The sequence below is a fragment of the Mustela lutreola genome, chromosome 6 (genome assembly GCF_030435805.1).
Source record: "Mustela lutreola isolate mMusLut2 chromosome 6, mMusLut2.pri, whole genome shotgun sequence".
NCBI lineage: Eukaryota > Metazoa > Chordata > Mammalia > Carnivora > Mustelidae > Mustela > Mustela lutreola.
This window is the reverse complement of record NC_081295.1, coordinates 64,376,739-64,398,237: the sequence shown is the minus strand read 5'-3', so window position 1 is coordinate 64,398,237 and position 21,499 is coordinate 64,376,739.

The window sequence follows — 21,499 nt, the reverse complement described above, 5'->3', positions numbered from 1 at the left end:
TGAATCTACATTTCAAATCAATTTATATGGAACACCAGTAACGCTGCCACTTGATTTTTGGGCTCATTTCTAGAACATTCAAAAGTTTGTACAATAAGTAACTTATTAGGCTTATTAGAACCATTTCTGAAAACATGAAATGTTTCCATGAAAAAAACAGATATATTGCATGTCTCTACAGCACATATTTTATTTAAGAAAATAATTAAATAATTTTAAAAGCTGCTTTTAAGAGGTGGCCTTTCATGCTGTGCTCAGTGGAAATGTTCTCATTTCACAGCAGACCATAAGGTTGCAATTAGTGTACCAATCATGGGCTAATAAATGGAAAGCTATTCCCTCAGGAATGGATCAGTTTCTCCAAGCTCAAAGTCCTTTCATTAACACCCATATGCCGAAGGCCCCTCAGGTAGGAAGAAGGAAGCAAATACATGTAACTAATGCTTAGAAGTGTATAAAACCTGGAATGTCAGGGTACCTGAGTGGCTCAGGCAGTGAAGTGTTTGCCTTTGGCTCAGGTCATGATCTGAGGGTTCTGGGATTGAGCCCCAAGGGCTCCCTGCTCAGTGGAAAGTCTGCTTCTCCCTCTTCCTCCGCCCCTCCCTGCTTTGTGCGCTCTCTCTGCTTTCTTTCTTTCTCAAATAAATTTAAAAATCCTGGGGAAAAAACCCTGGAATGTCAAAATAAAAAACACAAAAATTATGAAACACGTCACTCAATGCCCACAGAAATGTGCTAGAATATTTTCTAAGGATGTTCCTTCATTCATTCATTCATTCAGTTATTCCCATCTACACCCATTGGAACGACTGCCATGATAATCCTGGTGCTCCCCCTCGGGTATCATTCCCTCTCATGAACATATGGAACATGTTTCCTCTTAGAGCACATTTTCCTTTTAGAAAATTTGTCACATTCTGTTTCATACTTCTGTTCTGTGCTAAGTTTTGCTCCTTACTGTATCATTCACGGGACTTGACACAATTCTTTACATGCTTGATACCTATCTATTGGATTGTGCTTGTGCATTGGTCTGAAAGATTTTACCAAGTGTTTACTATGTTCATTGCTGGACGGAAAGCCTGACACATCTATAATTATTTTTATTGACAATTACTTAAAGATTTTGTTTCCAGAAAATAAAGTCATTCAAAAGCTGTTCCGAATTTATGATTCAGGAAGGTTGGCCAAACCATCTGGAATTCAAAGCAATAAATGTTTAGAAAGTAAATTTGAGAAAATGAGGTAAAGTCCAGCATGGGGTATGTCTACTAGAACAGCACAGCAAGGCAAAGAAAAACAAAACAAAGCAAAACAAAATGAAACTAAGCCTAGACTTGTTAAAAAAAAAAAAAAAAAGAAAAGAATGTACTATCTTCTATGTTGTTACAGCAAATTTCTGGCAAAAAATGATCTGCCTGTCAATGATTATGAGGAAAGAGGCATCCTTACACATTAGTCGTGGAAGAATAAATGTACAGCCTTTAAGCTAGGGAACTTGATTTTATTCATCAAAATTACAAGTGCATATACCTTTCAACCCAGTGCTTTTATTTCTGAGAATTTATGCTACAGATACCGTCCCTCAGTTGCAGAATGACATAGGCACAAAGCTCTTCTTTGCCTTGTTGTTTCTAGTAGCAGAAGTTGAAAATAATCCAAAAGTCTATCAATAGGGGATCAGTTTTAAATTATGTCACACACACACACACACACACACACAGAGGAATATTACAGAGCTGTGAAAATAATTAAATATCGACATTATTAAATATTGATATGTGTGATTTCCAAGGTTTGTTGGTAGGTAAACAAGTAAAAGCACCGAGTGCAGAATAATGTACACTGTACGCTACCATTTGTGTAAAGAGAAGGACAGAAAGGAAACATCAATCTGTTTGAACATGCATAAAATATTTCTGAAAGAAAACACAAGAAATTAGATACATTGGTGACCTCTGGAGAGAACTGGGTGATTGGTAAATAGGGGAAGGGGGGAGACATTTACTCTATTAACTTAAAAATAGTACTTTATTGAGATGAAATTCATATGATATAGAACTAATCATTTTAAAGTGCACAATTCAGTGGCATTTGTGTGTTCACAATGTGTCTTACTTCTCTCTAGCTTCAAAACATGTCCAGCTACCCAAAATGAAACCCTTTACTCATCAACCAGCTCCTCCTGGTCACCCCTTTCTTGGTTTCTGGCAACCCTTTATCTTTCTTCTGTCTCTATGGATTTATCCCTTCTGGATATTTCTTATCAATGAATCAGACACTATGTGTCCTTTGTATCTGGCTTCTTTTACTTAGAATGTTTTAGAGATTACCCTTTCCTTTCCTTTCCTCTTCTTTCTTTCTTTCCTTTTTTCTTTCTTTCTTCCCAGCTTGAAATGTGAAATTTCTTGAGGAATTATGTATTCAAAAACTAAAAATTTAAAAATAAAACTGCTTGCTGCACACCATGGGAACTAAAGTAAAGATCTGCAGCCTAAATCAGGAGTGGATATTCTGACCAAGACTTATAAAGAAAGAGAAAAATACCCTTTCCTGCTACATCTCATAATCCTTTTCCAATCTGAGCGTTCTCTGATTACCATAACAATATACTGGGGGGCATTATTTGCAGAATTCAGTTTTGCCTCCAGTGACCTTTGTCATTAACTTGCAGATATTTGTCTAGAGCAATGAACTCCTATTATTTTATTGTGAACTTCAGTAGCTTGTGAAACTTTGCCCATAAGCCAAGGGCTTCTATCCCCCTTGGTACCAGTGCTAGTTCTTGATTGCATCACCTTATACAGAATGTAGATCAGGAAAATATCACTGTTACATAGATCCCTTCTAGCAAAACATTGGGGACTCAGATAAAGAGATTTTTGTCATCAATAAGGAAATGTGGAAATTCAGGGGAACAATGCTTTAAGAATAATAACTGAGCAGCTTTTCTCTAAGACTTATCATTTAAGTGGGGATTCCAGAAGAATTCCTCAATTCTAATTGCAGACTTTTTTTTAATACCTTGAAGATTGGAGTGGGAACACACTTTCGAAGTCTTCCAGGCTGACCTTTAATTACTCGTATGGGAGTTTATTCTATTAGTAATGGCTGATCATTGAGTAGATACTGGTATGCTTTCTGTGACAGTGAGCTCACAACACAAAAGTTACTGCATTAGATTGATTTCATTCCAGCCTGGAGTAACAAAATCATGATGATTTGCTTGAGACTTTCCCCGTCTTAGTGCTGGAAGTTCCTTGTCCTGGAGAATCTTCCAGTCCAGGGCTAAATGGAGTAGCTGGTCACTCTATTCCAGCCAAGTGCAAGGATGCCAGGTAGGTACTCCAGAGAACAAAGCTATGAAGACTGGATTGGTTTTCTAAAGTCAAGGAGGGAGCACAAAAGAAGGACATGAAACTCTGTATTAACATACAACATGATCTCTGATCAATGTATAATTTCTAATGCATTCCGGTGATTTTCCATCATAATTTCGGATTCCTAGCTTGGAACCATAGTTGTTCCAAACCACATTTGTTAGCAGGGTTGTATCAAAATCAAAGATACCTTCTAGGAATATTTGTCTTGGGGTAATGAGTATGATTATTATGAGAATGCCTGGAGTCAAGAAAACCGGAGGGGGGAGGCAGACCCAAAGTGGTTGGGACTGAGGGGATAAAGACAAAGAAGAGATTTAGGGAAGCCAAGTCAAAACTGGATGCCTTTTGGGCTGAGGAGTAGGAAGGAGAGGGAGGAACTGCAGAACACCTAAGGCATTTGTTCTCAAACTTGGATGTATATAAGAATCACCTGGGAGTGTTTTTTAAAAACACTGATTGCCCTCCCCCCCCATGAGAGTATGATTTCATCTGCTTGGGGGGGCTCAGATAGTGGTATTGTAAGAAGCCCCCTAAGTACTTCTTTTGTGCAGCAAGGATTGGAACCCAATGATTTAAAGCTTCCAGGGTGGTTTATTGGGCTTTTATAGGATGTTTTTCTTCTTGAATGACCCAACTACACGTTTTGTTGTTGACACTTTAATCCTCAGGAATGCCCATGGTTTCAGAGAAGGTGAGGGGAATTTGAGCTGGTTCCAGAAGAGTAAATGATTGAAAGTACTGACTTATTGTGATATCTGGTATCTGAGACTCTGCCATCCTCCTCCAAAATGTTCTAGTGAGTGAACACGAAATGAGCAAAGTAGTTTACTTGTGTGATCTCATCGAATATCTCCTCTTAGCCATCTTAGAAAGTACGATTTGAAGAGGGCAGAGTAAGAATAAGACCCTGGGTTTGGTCCTTGTCACTTTACCTCTAGCTACCCGTGTTGGCTCATTCTAGAAGCCCAGGGCAGCTCCTGGTAGAGGAAAGTTCTTCCTCTTCTAACATCTGAACAAGTCAGCAGGACTGAGCTTCCCCTTGACCAGAAGACATCTGTTAAATTTTTCATATTCAAGCTTCTACAAAGAAGCTACAAGCCACACAACAAAAACATTAGTGAATTTCTATTTAGGTGGATAAAAAAGGCATTTTTCTAGATGATTGGCCTAGTACATGTAAAGTCAGAAACAGCAGAGGGGTTAGTCACTATTTCAGATTCTCAAAGAATTTTACAACAGGAAGTTTAAGTCTGAAAGAGAAGAATTGTGTATGTGTGTTTGTGGGGGGGATTTCTCCCTTATACAATGGCTCACACATGTAGAATATCCATATTTCTAATTTTAGCAGTAATAACAAAGTTATTGTTTTTTAATTTTTTAAAATTTAAAATTTTTATTAACATATAATATTATATTATATTTATATTATATTATATTATATGAATGTGTATTAGTCCCAGAGGTACAGGTCTGTGAGTCATCAGGCTTACACACTTTAGAGCACTCATCACAGCACTTACCCTTCCCAGTGTCCATAACCCAACTACCCTCTCCCCACTCTTCTTCCCCCAGACAAAGTTACTGTTTTAAAGCTACTTTGCTTTACTACAATGAATGAAGTTCTGTATCTGAAGGAAATTGAAAACACTGGGCAAGCACAAGGTAAGCTATTAAAGATAAAAGATGTAAACTTAATTAGAAAAATACAGGCCACCTCTGCATTATTATGATTTCAGAATCCAGAATCTTGGATTTCTCCTTGTAGTCCTTAGTGAAAAAGAGAGAAAATTTCTGAAGGTGATTTGAATTTCCCAGATTATAGTATTCCATTTGATCATGGACATTTCCTATGAAGCTACAATGGTTCTTCAAAGCAAGGGACCAGGTTCTAAGATCTTGTTGCTGCCAGGGAGGCCCGATTCCACAACTCTGAATCTGCCTCATTCCCTCCGCAGCCAAGTCAGGCCATCCTCGATGTGCATTTCTTTTTCAACTGCGAAGAATTCCAGTTTGGTTTTTCCGACATTCCTCTCTTCTTCCATGACGATTTCTTTTTTGGAAACTTCAGGAGCCCTAATGAAACCACGGAGGCATTGCAATATTAATGCGAGGCAAATGGGAAAAAAAAAAAAAATAAGCACAAGCACGGCCATAAGACAAAAGCCAACTCCAGTGCCACCCACTTTGTGCGTGGAGAAGAAATGATACAGCTCCTCCTTATAAATAAGGGGTTTGCAATGTGTCGTGCCTTTTCGGGAGGGGAGGGGGTGCTTATTGATGCTGCATCTGTTTTGTCAGAGCATCAGCTAATGGAGAAAGTTAATTGTGTTGGTTGTAAGGCCACCTGTCACACACATGCCTCATTTCCATACTAATGGTCCAGCAGTGGCAGGCAGGGCGCTTTCCGCAGTAACAGCTACTGCCTCTTTGGAAACGTGGGCCAAATGTGCCTACGCAGCACTGCAGGCCTGTGTGCGGATGCCGCTAGTATTGTGCCCAACAGGGCTCAGATTAACCCCCTACTAGCGGCTCCAAACTGGATTTGCGCTGAAATTGGGGATGCTGTAAATGCGGCTGGGGCTGGGGGTGGGGGTGGGGTGGAGAGGACCGAGTCCATGGTGAACCTGCTGGGAGAGGCAGAATTTGGACTCCAGTGTTTTAGAGAATAAACATCTGTATAGCCAATTCACCCCACACTCTGGGGAGAAAGAGAGAGAGAGAGAGGAGAGAGAGAGAACTGAAATGCTCCATACTCAACTTCTCCTTTAAGAACAGCATCTATCATTATTTCCTTGTTGTATCTGGTCTTTTTCTAGAAGCATTTTCACCACCTCCCTTTGTCTTTTTCTTTTTTTTTTTTTAACTTGCCGTTTTGAATCAGTTTGTATCCCTAGGAAAACTGGCAGTTTTCTACCCTCATTTACAAGGCAAAGGTCAGTTTCAGAGCTCTGCAGAATAAGTTTCCGGGCTCTGTCGCCTAAATTATGGAAAGCCGCATTGACTCCTGACTATAAAGGATTGCACTCTGGACAGTACTTCATCCAGCAGCACTTTTTACAAATCATCTGAATCTCAGGCATAGTTCAGGAATCAATGCCCTCGAGAAGAGGTTGATGAATATTTTAGTGGGAAACTATTAGATGCAATTTGAGAGAGGTGACTATCCCCTCCATGAGACAAGCCAATAAAATGGAGAGCCATTTCTTCCCAGCTCCAAATCCCGAGGATATAGGAAATACCAGGTTCAGTTTCCTTGGGATCCTTTTGTATATGGCATTCCATGACCTTACACAGCTCTCATAAAGGGATTTGGGGCTGATCACCAAATGTTGCAGCATGACTGCTCTTCGAGAGATGGGGAACACATGGGCCAGCCTGCTTACAGTTTTTAACGGCCAATTTTAGTGGAATTGATGATTATTTTAGGCTGGATTATCTCTATTCTTGTATCAACATAAATTTTAGAATAGATATCACAGTCATTTGGAGGAAGCACAAAGTCAGCCAGGTAGTGGTTCTGACTGCATAACAAGTGAAATGTCCTGAGATGTGACTTTTCTCTGGGTTTGTGTGCCCTCAGAGTCCCTCAGCCAGATAGGGCTGTGCTGCCTTTGGGGAATGCCCTAGATGGCATCGGGGAGACCAGGTGCTGGAGGCTGCAGAGTTTTATGGGTGCCCCGGCCTCAAAATGTAAAAGGGTACAGAAACACCTATGGGTCAGTTTCTGCCTAATCTTTGTTAGGTCTGGATTTGGCAACGTGCCACAAAGTTACCCAGAGCAATAAAGAAGAAGGGGGATTTTGTGACAATGGGACCCAGCACAAATGGAAAATCTTTGTGGGACAGCCACTGTAATTCAGGCTCTGCAACCTTCGCCAGGCATTGATGCTGCCAAGAAGTCCTTCTACATGTCCTGAGTTGACATCTTGTCCTGTTCCTCATCATAGCTATGCAAGTTTTTATCTTTTTCCTGCAGCTCCTCCACTCCAAATACAACTTCATTTTGGAATTTTACAGAGAAAACAGGGTACAAAGTAAAACTCTCTCCCAACCTTTGGCTCCAAGTGACACCAACCAGCTTATCTACAGCCACAACAATTTGTATGTCAGTCCTTCCACTTTAGTAAAAAAAGTGATTTGCTTTCTTCTTCTTCTTCTTCTGCCCACCATCCTCCTCCTCTTCTTCCTCCTTTACCTTTTCCTGTCTTCCCTCTCCCACCCCCACCCCCACCTCACATCCATGTACATGTAAGCCCATGCAGGTGTCCAACCCATGACAGGTCAGCCCAAGGGTGGATATCAGCATACTTGAGGAAGTATAGGTTTGGTAAATCACAGCCCCTCAGAAACTGATGAAAGACATATAAGTACATTAGCAATTACAGTTGTCTGACTCGTGCCACTTCCAGCATCTGAGGAACGGAGGGGAGGGATGTAAAATCAGACTGAGGGTCAGTGAAGAGTTCCTGAAGGAGGTGAGATTTGGGTTGAGTCCTGAACAACTTGAGGTAAGTTTAAAAAAAAAAAAAAGAGAGATGGACATTTCAAACTGATAAAACAGCCTGTATGCAAGGATTTCAGCTGTGCCAGGACCTGAGAGCACTATGATTTGGTGGCAGATAGGAAAAGCCTGTGCAGAAAAAACAGATGTAGAGAGAGGTTACCAAGGGTCAGTCATGAAGAGCCACATGCAATATATCAATGGGCTTGAATTTCATTCTATGCTATGGAGTTATGGAGAAATTTTAAGTAGGGAAGTGAAGTGGTAGCCATGTGGAGGGTGAGGAAGGAACAAGGCTGCAGTTAGGGGATGAGTCATTGCAGTGTCCTAACGTTTTGAAAAGACTGGCTGTGGAAGAAGAGGAGGAGCAAACAGATATAGAGCCTGCATCAGACAGGCTTTGGTGACTAGACAGTGGGTGGGAGAAGGTAAAAGGTGGATAAGATGACCCCTGCATTATTGACTTGAGTAGCTGAGTGGATGGTGTTAGCATTGCCAGACTACAGGAGGCAGAACAAATATTAAGGGAAAGAGGCTTACTGCCCTTTGGCCCACACTAAGCCTGAAGGATAGGTAAGTGAATCTGTTCAGCAAAATGACTGCCATATGGCAGAGTGGTCTGGCAATTCTCTGGAATGGTGGTGATCGAAGCCCTTGCAGATGACATGCAAGTGTGTGCCCCGGAATGGACTGGAGCCCAAAGACTGCTCTGGTGAACACTGATGATGATGGAGTAAGGGACAAATGAAGAGATCACCAGAGAGAATCAGATGGAGCAGCAAGAGAGGGACCAGGAAGATCAGAAGGAGGAGTTTCCTAGAGGCAAAGTCAAAGAGAATTTTTCTTGTTTCAGGTTATTAGTGCTCTTTTTAAATTACTTCAACATTCCTTTCTCCTCCTCCAATATATACCTTTAGTTAATATTTGACATTTTAATTTTTTGTTGTTTTTTATTTTTTTAAGACTTATTTTTAAGTAATCTCTACACTCAGTGTGGGTCTCAAACTCACAACCCTGAGACCGAGAGTCACATGCTCCTTCTGCTGAGCCAGCCAGGTGCCCCAATATTTGACATCTTTAAGTAAAGTGTTGGTACTGTTCATGTAGTAAACACTCAGTAAGTATTTTATTGAGTTTGTTGAGCTGGCTTTGATTATGAGCAACTATGACACTGAATGAATCCCCTCAAAATATATGTATTTTTAAAACAAAGTGCCGAAACCCCAATAGTTTTATACAATAGGTATAATACAAAACGACACATGCACAAAGTTATTTGTTGCAGTATTATTACAACAAAAGATTAGAAATAGCCCAAATGGTGGTGCCTGCGTAGATCAGTAGGTTAAGAATCGGAATCTTGGTTTTGGCTCAGGTCATGATCCTAGGGTTGTGAGATCAAGCCCCAAATGGGGCTTCAAACTCAGCACAGAGTCTAGTTCATATTCTCTCTCTCTGCCCCTTATCACTGCTCATTCTCTGTCTCAAATAAATAAATAAATCTTAGGGAAAAAAAAAAGAAAGAACCTAGATGCCCATCAATAAAGCACTGGTATTATAGATTATGCTCATCTATTATTAGAATAGGTGCACAGTTCTCAGTGAACTATCTGTGCTCTGCAAAGTCCTGAAAGATATTTATTACATGAATAAAACAAGAAAGAGAGTAGTATATATAGTATGTCATCATTTGTGTCTAAATATATACATACATATATATATGTATATATGTTTGTGTGTGTGTGTGTGTATATACATATATATATGCACATATGTTTTGTAAATTAATAGATTGTCTCTGAAGAATAAGAAAATCTAACAGTTTCAGGTGGGGAACTGGATGTCTGAGGACAACTTGGTGGGGAGATTTATTTTTCACTCCATACCATTTTTTTATCTTTTGAAATTTTGTTATGAACATACATAATCTGCTCTAAAAATTAAGTAAAGTCTTTTAAAAACAATTAATGGTAGTATTGGTGTTGGGAGCAGGAGGGGATAAGGTATCCATATTGAACATTCACCACGTGGAAGACACTGAGCTAACTGCTCTCTATATGTTATTACTGTGTTTATTCTGAATGCAGTACCACCATGGGGATTAAGTGAACTTCTCAAGGACCCACAGCTAATGTGACAGGGAAGTCATGATATCCCTGTAAATTTTTTACAACCGAAACAGAATATAGTTCCATCATGACTGTTGGTTAATATTTTTGTTTATAATAAACAGTCAGACAAAAGTAAAACATGTTTGACATGTGTATTAACTTGTTCCATCAATCTAGCGAGCCATCTTTCTGCTGAAGTGGATGATAATTTTTGAATACTGAAAATATGTGTTCTCAATTTTTTTGTGTGATTCAGATGTAACAGCTACAGACATAGCATGCTTTTGTGTATAATCCTCATTGTTAATGTTTTCTTTATTACATTTTTTAAGCCTAGAAACTAATAAGCAATAAATAAAGCCCCAATTCATGGTGTTTGCCTAGTTCCATAGTATAAATACCTCCAATAACACACCATGAGACAGTATTTCTGTCCCACTGGCACAGGATGTAAATAACCTCAAGAGCAGAGACAAGAGTAACATAACTGGAAAGTGATAACTTTTGAGTTTATATTGACACTGTTCCTTTTTTTTTTTTTTTTTTTTTTTTTAAGAAGGCTTCATGCTTAGTGTGGGGCCCTATGGGGGCTTGAACTCAAAACTCTGAGATCAAGATCTGAGCTGAGATCAAGAGTTGGAGGCTTAACCGACTGAGCCATCCAGATGCCCCATGTCACCTTTGTTCTTAACACAGTGTATTTACTTACAAGTTTGTAGAATTGAGTTTTTAATAAAGTTCATGTTTAACAACTGGCTTCCAAGTTTCTGTAAATTTAACAATTGGTTCTCAGAAGTCAGTACAAATCAGGTTCAGCACAACACTGGCTGGAGACAGAATTTAATCTAGCTCTTCCAGAATTCATAGACTGGGTTTTAGTTGTTCTGCTACTGCCTCCCATTTGCTAAACAGTTACTGAGCCCACTCAGGTGCCAGGCTTGATGCCACTGACTAGAAATGGAGCAAAACATTGGCTCTGCTCTCAAGGAGATGACCACATAATCAAAGAGAAAGATATTAATCAAAGAATCATGAATAAATTTAGAATAAATTCAAAATTCTGCTTGTGACAATTGGAGTGGATTAACAGATCACAGGTGGGTTTAACCCAACAAGGAAGGTTAAGCACGACTTCCCTGAGGAAGAGATGCTCTACTGATATCTGGAGGAGGAATTAGAATTAAATAAGAAAAAGGAGAGGGGCACCTGGTGGCTCAGTCAATTAAGCATCTGACTTTGGTTTAGGTCGTGATCTCAAGAGTCCTGGGATCAAGCCCTGCATCAGCTTCCTTGCTCAGCGGACCCTGTTTCTCCCTCTCCCTCTGCCTTTCCCCGTTCTTGTGCTCTCTCTCTCTCTCAAATAAATAAATAAAATCTTTAAAAAAATAAAAAAAAATAGGAAAAAGAGGGAGCAAAGAACATTCCAGACAATGGAAAATGGCATAAGTAAAGGCCCTGTGGCAGAATAAGCACAGCAAGTATGTGTTCCTGAAAGATGACCGGTGTGGCTAGAGCAGAGGAACAAATTGGAGATGGTGAGGGTTGGAGGGGGATGATATTGTATACTTGCACAACTACTGGCTGGCAAAGCTTGGAATCTGATCCAGATTTATTGGATATAAAATCTCTACTCTGACGCTCTGACATGGCTTCCTGGTTGTTTGTTAATGAACCTTCCTTCCATCTTAAGACTGTGCTTTGTTCTCTCTTAGCACTCTCAGCACTATGGTTTAAAAAAAAAAAAGTTGGTTCTTGTTTTTGTTTTTGTTTTCTTTCCTTTTATGTAAGGGAATGAAAGGGTACCACTATGATTGGGCAGAGGCCCAAGAAGTGGAGGATTTGGATTAGTCAGGAATAGCAGCAACTGTTGATGAGAGTCTGCCGTGGCATTAAATACATTTTCTAAATTTCTTATGATGATCCTTTAAGGTATTTATTCAGGCTGCTGTAACAAACACTATAGACTGGGTGGCCTATGAATGGAAGAAATGTATTGCTCACAGTTCTGGAGGCTGGAAGTCTGAGATCAGGGTTCCAACATGGCTGGTGGAGGGCCTTCTTCTGGGTCGTGGGTGCCTTGCTGTGCCCTGATGTGGTGAAAAGGGCAAGCTAGCTCTCTGAAGTCTCATACATAAAGGTATTAATCCTAACCATGAGGGCTCCACCTTCAAGATCTAATCACCTCCCAACACACTGCCACCAAATGCCATCACTTTGGAGAAATTGGATTTCAATGTATGATTTTGGGGGACATGCAGACCATAGAAGGTGTCATTAGACTCAATCCCCATATGAGAAAAATAGAGGTTCTGAGAGGCCCATCTTAACCTTGCAAGTGAGCAGAAGAGATTCTCTTCAGATCTCTGATCACCTCTGCTGCTCCAGGCTGCCACTCTCCTCAATTTCCTGTTGATCATACTTGAGGAATGTGAGAAAAGTACACCCTCTTTATCATTGTTTGTCTCTCCCTTACCTGCCAAGCTAACAAATTACTTAGTACAAAACTAACCACATAAATTGCACCACCTTTGTTGGCTCCTTCCCCTAGATGTGTTCTAAAAAGAGAGCCCACACTGGAATAGCAGCTGGGGGGGGGGTGAATTGGGGAAGGAAAGTCAGAGCCCATGGAAGGAAACCCATAGCAAACTGGTAGGTCAGGCTCCTAATATCAGGGAAAGGGGTTCAAAACACAAATCATAATATAATATTTACTGTGCTCATATTTTTCTTTTGCTAGAATTATTCTACTTCATGAGCTACTGTGAGAACAGATCTTGTAACCCTGAGTGTGTTCAGTCTGCTCTCCAGGAATTTGAGGAGATCTACTAATTCATTATAAAAACAGCTACATATAACATTCGTAATAAAAAGTTAAAAACACTTTTTTTATTTCTCTTCTGAGAGAACACAAAGTGCTTACCTAACCTTGTTATTAAAGTAAAAAAAGCATAACTTTTGTTTACTGAGTAAGCTTTATTTTTCCTGCTTCTGCAGATTCGTTCCACCAGGTTTCTCCATCTAGGATTGCTCTTCATTTCCACTCTCCAGCTTGTGGTGGGATCAAGGGAAGTCCTGGCTCTGACACGTGGTAAGGACTTGAAGTAATGTCTGATACAGGATTGCATTCTGCTGTATCTGCTGAGCAGATAAAAATTGCTTTTCCTGCTCCTGTGAGCAAAACATCAGGTCTAAGAAATACAGAAGAAAGCAAGTGAATGACTGGCAGATCAAATTAAAGGTCGAGTAGCCAAGTGTCATACCTGAGGACTAGCCTCATGGAGAGACCCAGTTCTTGAGAAAGGTAGTGTTCAGGAGAGTAGAGCCCTTGGTGCATTATGAATCTTGTGGGGTTGAGAAGGGAGTGGCATGGACTGGGTAGGCTGAGATTCAGTCTAGTCTCAGAATAAACCATCGGAATTGGAATAGCAGAGCCATGAGTTCCAGGAAGACTTAGACAACACATTTCCTGAAGCAACATGATTTTTCTGTGTCTCAAATATCTTTGTACAAAATGAAACACTCCAAGTATTTACAGCCATTACTTCCAACCACATACATTTTCTTAGTCATGCAGAAAGTATTTACATGTGGAATCGTATTCAACAATATGGCCCTAAGAGTGTTTTCTCACTGACAGTTGAATTTAAAAAAAATTCGAATGGACATTCATGTGTGATTTTTTATCAAAATATAAGTTAAGAATGCAGAGAGGACAAATAATTTGGCTGTTATGAGCACAGGTCCTAGGATCAGCTAGTCAGCTCCAATGCTTCCAACCATGTGCTCAGGTAAGTATTGAAACCTCAACTTTGGCTGCTAATCTATAGGGTTGAGAGGATTAGATGAAATGGCACATGCATATTTTTTAAAAGATTTTATTTAGTTTATTTTAAGAGAGAGAAACAGAGTACAAGCAGGGGGAAGGGAGGAGGGAGAGGGAGAGAGAGAGAATTTCAAGCAAACTCCTCACTGACCACAGAGCTCAAGGTGGGGCTCGATCCCACGACCCCAAGATCATGACCTGAACTGAAGTGAAGAGTCAGACACTTAACCAACTAAGCCACCAAGGAGCCAGGACATGTACCTATTTTAGCACAATTCCAGACATCATTAATTTTGGGTTCATTGCTATCCACCTAGTACTCAAGGTAAGGTCTTTGAAGATGTAGATACTGAAAGACTAGAGTTTTTGTTTATGAGTTTTTTTTTTCTTTTTATTATTATTTTTTTGTTTATGATTTTTCTTAAGGGTGCATTTATTCAATCTCATTTGAGGAGGGAATATTGGACTTTCTGGGTCATCATCACATGTTCTCTCTGTATAAGATTTCCTTCATTATGTATTTAATGATACTTATTAATGAGGTAATCAATTTATTACTTAATTTTTATTAAGTAAATTAACTCCTATACTTACACTTAATTAACTATTACTTAATTTATTACCTAATTGACAAAGGAATTGTCATTAAGTAGTTAGGTTGTGTCTTTGTAAATCTACATAATTGATTCCATAATGGATTTAGTTTGTTCGTGAAATTTGCTTCTACTAATTGATACTCAGTTAGAAACTCTTGGATGTGTTCTGAGTGGATATAGCATGCGAACAACGTGTGCTCTTTCCTTTTACAAGTACAATATTCATCCCCTGCTTGAGTTTTATTCCTTTTGTATCAGCATGGGGCAAACTAGATATATTTTTATTCAGCAAATATTTCCCGAGTGCTCATTTTATACTGGCTCTGTTAGGTACTGAAGGAAATCATGGAATCGTTATCAGGCTTGGCATCTAAAAATATTGTCTGGGACATAATTATATTAAAAAGAGCTTGCTATTTATTTGAAATTCAAGTGTACCTGGGCTCTGCTTCTTATCTGGTAACTCTCAGCGATGGTGCTCGTTTCCATATAGTTTCTCACAGGGTGAGGGATACTGTTGGGAATTCCTCAGGTGATTGAGCACCACACAGCGTGGTGGAAGCTGTGAGAATGTCCAGGTGCAGAAAGGTAGCCCAGAGAAAGCAGCATCTGAACTAAACTGAGAAGGATGAGTGGCCTTAACTCAGCAGGGGCTCTGCTTGGGAAAGTGCTTCAGCCAGACACATCAGCCTGTTGGAAGGGTCTGAGGCAGAAACCAGCTTGAAGAGTTTGTCAGACTGCTGCATAACTTAATAATTCACATAGAACCAGATAGAACAGAAGTGGGGGAGGGGTGTGGAGAATTTCTCGGGAGGCTCAGATGCATCTTTGCTCCCTGATTCCCGGGTTATCACTTTATTTTCCCAGACATCTCCTCCTTTTACTTAAGCTCCCCTGAATGCCTTTAAATTATTTACAAGTAATAATAGCCTTAATTAAAACAAGTAAGCACTTTGTAAATCCTGAAGGAGTGAGCATAAGTGGAGGCTCTGATCTTTCTTTTGGGAGGGGGGGTGAGGAAGAATAGTTAAATTATATAGTTGACTTATGATGAGAAAAAATCTCATACTGCCAAAGTTTCTCTTGAAAAATCTCTTAGATTGCCCACTGAGGCTTATATGGAGAAGCATTCAAGAGGGAGCCAGATCAAGAGAGAAAAGGCATTTCTTCCCTCCTGCTGGTCCCAGGGCCTGGGCTCTTGTGACTGGAGTGACAGGTGACTAGCAGCTCTCACTCATGCTCCTTCTGTTAGCTAATTGTGCATTGCTGAATTTGTGTCAGCTGTATTTGTGTAAGTTGAATGCGAATTCACTGATAGCGGATGAAGATTATTGTGGTCACCATGGAAACAGAATGGACCCCCATACACACCCAAATTTGGTTCAGATGTCAAGACTGATAATGACACACATGCACCAAGGGGGTCCAAAAAGGTTTATGATTCACATAGTAAGGCTTTCTAGGGAAAGCAGAGCATGCTCGAGAGCAGGTCCGGAAATGACTTCGGAGAGCAGTGAAAGTTACACTGGCTTGGCTCGCACTGTGGTTAAGGGGTAGGGCTGGATGATGGTGCCTGGTCACAGCCAGGGCTTGTGTAATTTGAACTTTGTGGAGCCAAAGGGAGAGAGCCCCCAGGCTTGTTCATTCGGATGTCTATGTAAGGGGCAAGAGAGGAAGAGGGAGGATTGCGGCTCGACATTTATCTGCCTACATAAAAAATGGCATCAGACTCATTATTATTACAAGTGATGTTTCTGCTTCTGACTGATGATAGTTTTGTATATCAATGTGTAACTTTACACTAACTTCTCCATTAGTTGCATCAGATGGGGTCTGACAGTAAAGAGGTTGCACATGTCAATAGGATAACTTGAAGGGTGTTTAGTTAAGGGACAATGAGCAAAAGTGAGGGTAAGGTATAAGAAAACAATAAGGAATACTGTAATATCCCGTGGACAAACTGGTGAGACCTATTGCCCTTGTCAGGAGTGTGGGGGAACAAGAGAACAATTTCTTTGACCAAGCTGTCATACAAAAATACCGTACGCAATTTCTGGTATTTTAAATGAGTGATTTTCATTGCACATAAAATAACAGCAATTTGGAAGATGTAGAGAAACATGTTTTATGCTGTCCTTCTGTCTTTTAACTTAATGGTAGAAGTTCAGAGAAAACAAGAAGCAGGTCCCAACAACATGCAAACCCATATGATAGCAGACACCAAAGCTTTGGACATCGTGATAGTTTAATCAATGTTTACTCATCCAAAGATTGGCAGAATAACCAGCAGAAAATCTCCTGTGAGTGATGTGACGAGTAAGATCGAGAGTTGCAGGGACTGTCTTAACAACGGTTAAGGGGTTTGTCTCTTCTATACAGAAATTTAATTCCTTTGTCAAAGGATCCCCTCTATTTGCCACACACCCTATGCTAATTAATTCTTGTATTTGGGAGCGAGTACTCTCAGCACATAAGTACTGGGGCTATTTAGACCATAAAACAATAGTGTGGTGTTGTCTCCCTCAATTCCTACTCTTTTCCTATACAGTCAAAATTTAACGTCGGCACAAATCGAAAACAACATAGCAGCTTTTCTGAAATTTATTATGCATCCTAAAATGCATTTGCATTTTTGAATACTTATTTTTGGCCTCCGTTTTCATGCAATTTTGTTTATATCACTAGAAGCAGGACAATGTGACTTTTTGTTCCTTTTATGACTCCAATCTGATGCCCAAAGGGATGAAGACAAAATCATTAAGCAAATGGCAGAAAGCAATCAATGTTCTCAAATAAAAGGTCACACGATAAGGACAGAAGCAAGAGAAGTACAAAAAAAACACTCATTGCTTTGGCTTGAAAATCTTCAAATTATCATCAATCTACAAGTAAAGCACTGAAATGAGAACCATGGCTGTATTTGGTAGTTATGACATTTTCATTGTGCAATGGACTATGATTATTTGATATATAGCCATTTGAAAACCTGTGTGTGTGTGTGTGTGTGTGTGTGTGTGTGTGTGTGTGTGTGTTTAAAGAGCAGGGAAAAATTGTGGATGAGGATGAGCTTTCCTTTGATGTTGACCAGAAAAAATTTCACAACTGTGAAAGCCCAGGCTTCCATCCTCGTGCATGTTCATAAACTAGAACCAGTGCGAGGGGAGGTTTTTTTCTCAGAGCGTGTTCTGGGAACAGAAAAGAAACAGGTGTGTTGCGGGAGCCAGGGACCTTCCAATAACTTCAGGACAAAGCATTTAACAGCTTCCTTAGTTTTCAAGACTGCAATCTCAGGCGTATTGGTATGGAATTTTTACCCTCAGTCTGGCAAGCAGCCTGACTAAATGAAGCCTCTCAGTGCACTGATGTTTCTAGTACTCCATTAGTGTCAGATCAGAATGAAATAGATAAATGTAGCAATGCCTTTTTCAGAGGCAGCCGCCACTGAATGTGTTGACACAAAATGTTTGCTTTCTGTTACATACATATTGGACTCTTTAAAATGCCCTTAAGTAAAATGCTACACTGAGTGGAAAACTGCACCCAGCACACCTCAAATACTGATGTCGCCTGCGATACTGCACACGATAAATGCTCATATATGGTGGCTGCCCATGTGTAGAATCCTCTCATGCAGAAGGTTGGGGGTAATTCTAAGACAAGTTGTAGCCTTTATTGGCCTTCTTCCAACAATTTTTGCATTTTTTCTGGTAGGGATAATTTGATGAAAAAGATAGAAATGGATTTCCAGGTTAAAATTTTACTTTAAAAAAAAAAAGATTTTATGTATTTATTTGAGAGAGAGAGAAAGCACAGACAGGGGGTGGAGAGGGAGAAACAAGCTCCCCTCTGAGTCAGGAGACTGATGCTGGGCTTGATCCCAGGAGGACCCCAGATCATGGCCCAAGTGGAAGGCAGATGCTTAACCAACTGAGTCACCAGGCACCCCCCCACAACAAGTTATAATTTTAGAAAGCATTCTCCTCTTTCTACTTTATAGAAACAAAATTTTCCCTGATTAAGAAATATATAGTCGTTGCTTTAATATACACTCTGAATAATTTTGATATTTTTCATTCATATTTGTGTTCTTTTTAAAAAATAAAATTAGGATACTTAATATTTTATTAATTAAAAATATTTTATTAATTAAAAGATGAATAACTCTGCTTTCCCTTCCCTTTACTCTACACACACACACACACACAGCACAAACAGGGGCTAGAGACAGTACTGTTTGGGGGAGGTGTGTGAAGTTTATATCTGATAAGGGTTGACTTCAGTCTGTTCTCCATTTCAGTTGACTGCTGGCTTATGCAGAAAAGAGGCCCATAAAAAATTAACTCCCAGTAAGCAGAGCCTATAATTTTAAACAAGCAGATTCCTTCTTGGAATAAATTTAGAGAGTTCAGATTAAGGAGACACTATGCTGTTCTTATGGATTGTGGGTGTCTCTAAGGACATACTTGCTGTGGTCCCCTGAGAGGTTTCCTGAGTTCCTCTTGCTCCTTTCTTTCCATCCCAATCTTATAGAGACTGTAGCCTGAATGAGGCAATCTGTCACACAGCTTTGATTTGATTCATGCAGAAAAGGGAGAAAAACTGCAGCCATTGTTTTGCTTCTTTTCTATTCTGATATTTAAGAGGAAAGACCTAAAACTTATCTGAGAGAATTAAAGAGCATGGCACAGAGGATCTAAAAATCAGCAAGGTATAATTATAACTTCATAATGTCTCTTACAGTTGGACAAAATAACTAGAGATAAGGGAAGTGTCAACTGATAAGAGTTGATTATGGAGGACAGGCCGTAAATCTTGGTGCAACTGTTCTTTTTTATATTATTCTAAGATGTTTTAAGTACAGATAATATTTAAACGAAGTTAATTGTATTTGGTCGATATTTATATGATCCTGTAAATGACAAAAAGTTGTAAATTAGTTTAGATGTACATTTTTAAAAAGATTTTATTTAATTAATCGACAGACAGAGATCACAAGTAGGCGGAGAGGCAGGCAGAGAGAGAGGAAGGGAAGCGGGCTCCCCGCTGAGCAGGTAGCCTAATGAGGGGCTCGGCTAGATACCAGGACCAGGACCCTGGGATCATGACCTGAGCTGAAGGCAGAGACTTTAACCTACTGAGCCACCCAGGTGCCCTGAGTTTAGATGCACTTTTAATCTCACCTCTTAATTATTCACACCTGAACCTACAGGATGACCTAAAAAGTTTCCACTGACACCTGCTGGTAGTCTTTGGAATTGCAGAAAGAGTGGCTAAGATAAGCTGACTGCTGGAAGACATGACTTGCAAATTCTAATCCATTTTAGTGAGCGTAATTTCTTCTCATTCCACAGCGTGCAAGATTATCTGAGCAAGGCCTTTGTTGCGGCACTTAACTGGTTGTTTTCAATACTTTTTAGTACTTAGTGTGCACCATGACTGTATTAGATGCTAGGACTGTAGGGAGAAAGCACATAATCAAGGCACTAACGTTCTCTGGTACAGAAGACAAATACACTATTACAGCACAGTGTCTTATTCATTATGATAGAGTTATGAACTGATTCTTTACAGTGATTCAATGACCAAATGCTAACTGAACACCTATTTGTACCTTGCACTACTCTGGGAACTATGGAATGAGCAAAGACCTGTTATATGTCACAAGTCCTGGGAAAGGAAAACCTTAATGGTGAACATTTAGAATGGGTACAACATATCTCTAGCACTTATTCATCTGGCTTAACTGAAGCTTTATGTGTGTTGATAAGTAACTCACCATTTCTGCCTCCCCTAAGGCCCAGGCAACCACTATTCCACTCTTTGAGTCTATGAATTTGGCTTTTAGATATCAGAATTTGGCTTTTAAATATCATATGTAAGTAGAATAATGTAGCAGTTGTCTTTCTGTGACTAGTTTATTTGACTTAGCACAATATCCTCAGGTTTCTTCCATTTGCATTTTGTAAATTTCTTTTTTAAGTCTGAATAGTATTCCATTTTGCATGTACCACTTTAAAAAATTTTTTTTTAGTCCACTCATCTGTTGATGGATATTTAAATTGTTTTCACATCTTGGCTACTGTGAAAAGTGCTACAGTGAACATAGATGTGCTAATGTCTCTCTAAGATCTTGATTTCCATTTTTTAAAAATAAATACTCAGAAGTGAAACAACTGAATCATATGGTAATTCTATTTTTAACTTTTTGAGGCAATGCCATACTGTTTTCCATACTGCAGAAAGAAATTTTTATATAAAATTCAATACCCTTTCATGATAATAACTCTCAACAAACTAGGAATAAAAGATTACCTTCACATAATAAAGACCATATGTGAAAAGCCCACAGCTTACATTTTATTCACTGGTAAAAAAAAATCTGAAAGCTTTTCCTCTAAGATCTGGAACAAGGAAAGGATGCCCACTCACCCCACTCCTATTTAACATACCACTGGAAATCCCAGACAGAACAATTTGGCATGAAAGAAAAGAATAAAAGGGATCCACATAGAAAAGAAAGAAACAAAATAGCTCCTATTTCCAGAGGACATGACCTTATATGTAGAAAACCCTAAAGACTCCATTAGAAAACTGCTAGAACTGATAAACTGAGTCAAGTTTCAGGATAGAAAATCTACATATGAAAATCAGTTTTATATCTCTACACTAACAAAGGATTTTCTGAAAAAGAAATTAGGAAAACAATCCCATTTATAATAGCACCAAAAAGAATTAAAATGCTTAGGAATAAATTTAACTAAAGACCTGGGTACTTAATCTTGATTTACAGAATCTGGAAGTCTGGCAGGTGAAGTTGACATATGAACTAATATTTGAAGGATGAATGGGAGGTAGGTCTGGGGGTAAAGGAATAGAGAAAGGAGCACAAACAAAGGCCCTGAAGCATAGATAGTCAAGGAATCGAGAGAAGTTGAGTGAATAGAGCATAGACCAAGTGTTGAAAACCTTTTTTGTTAGGGACCAATTAGTTACTCTTTTGGGTTTGTGGGCCAGGAGGCAATGTCCTAAACTGTTCTAGCAACTCTTCTTACTAAAAGTTAATCATCTTGCCTTTTTGTTTATTT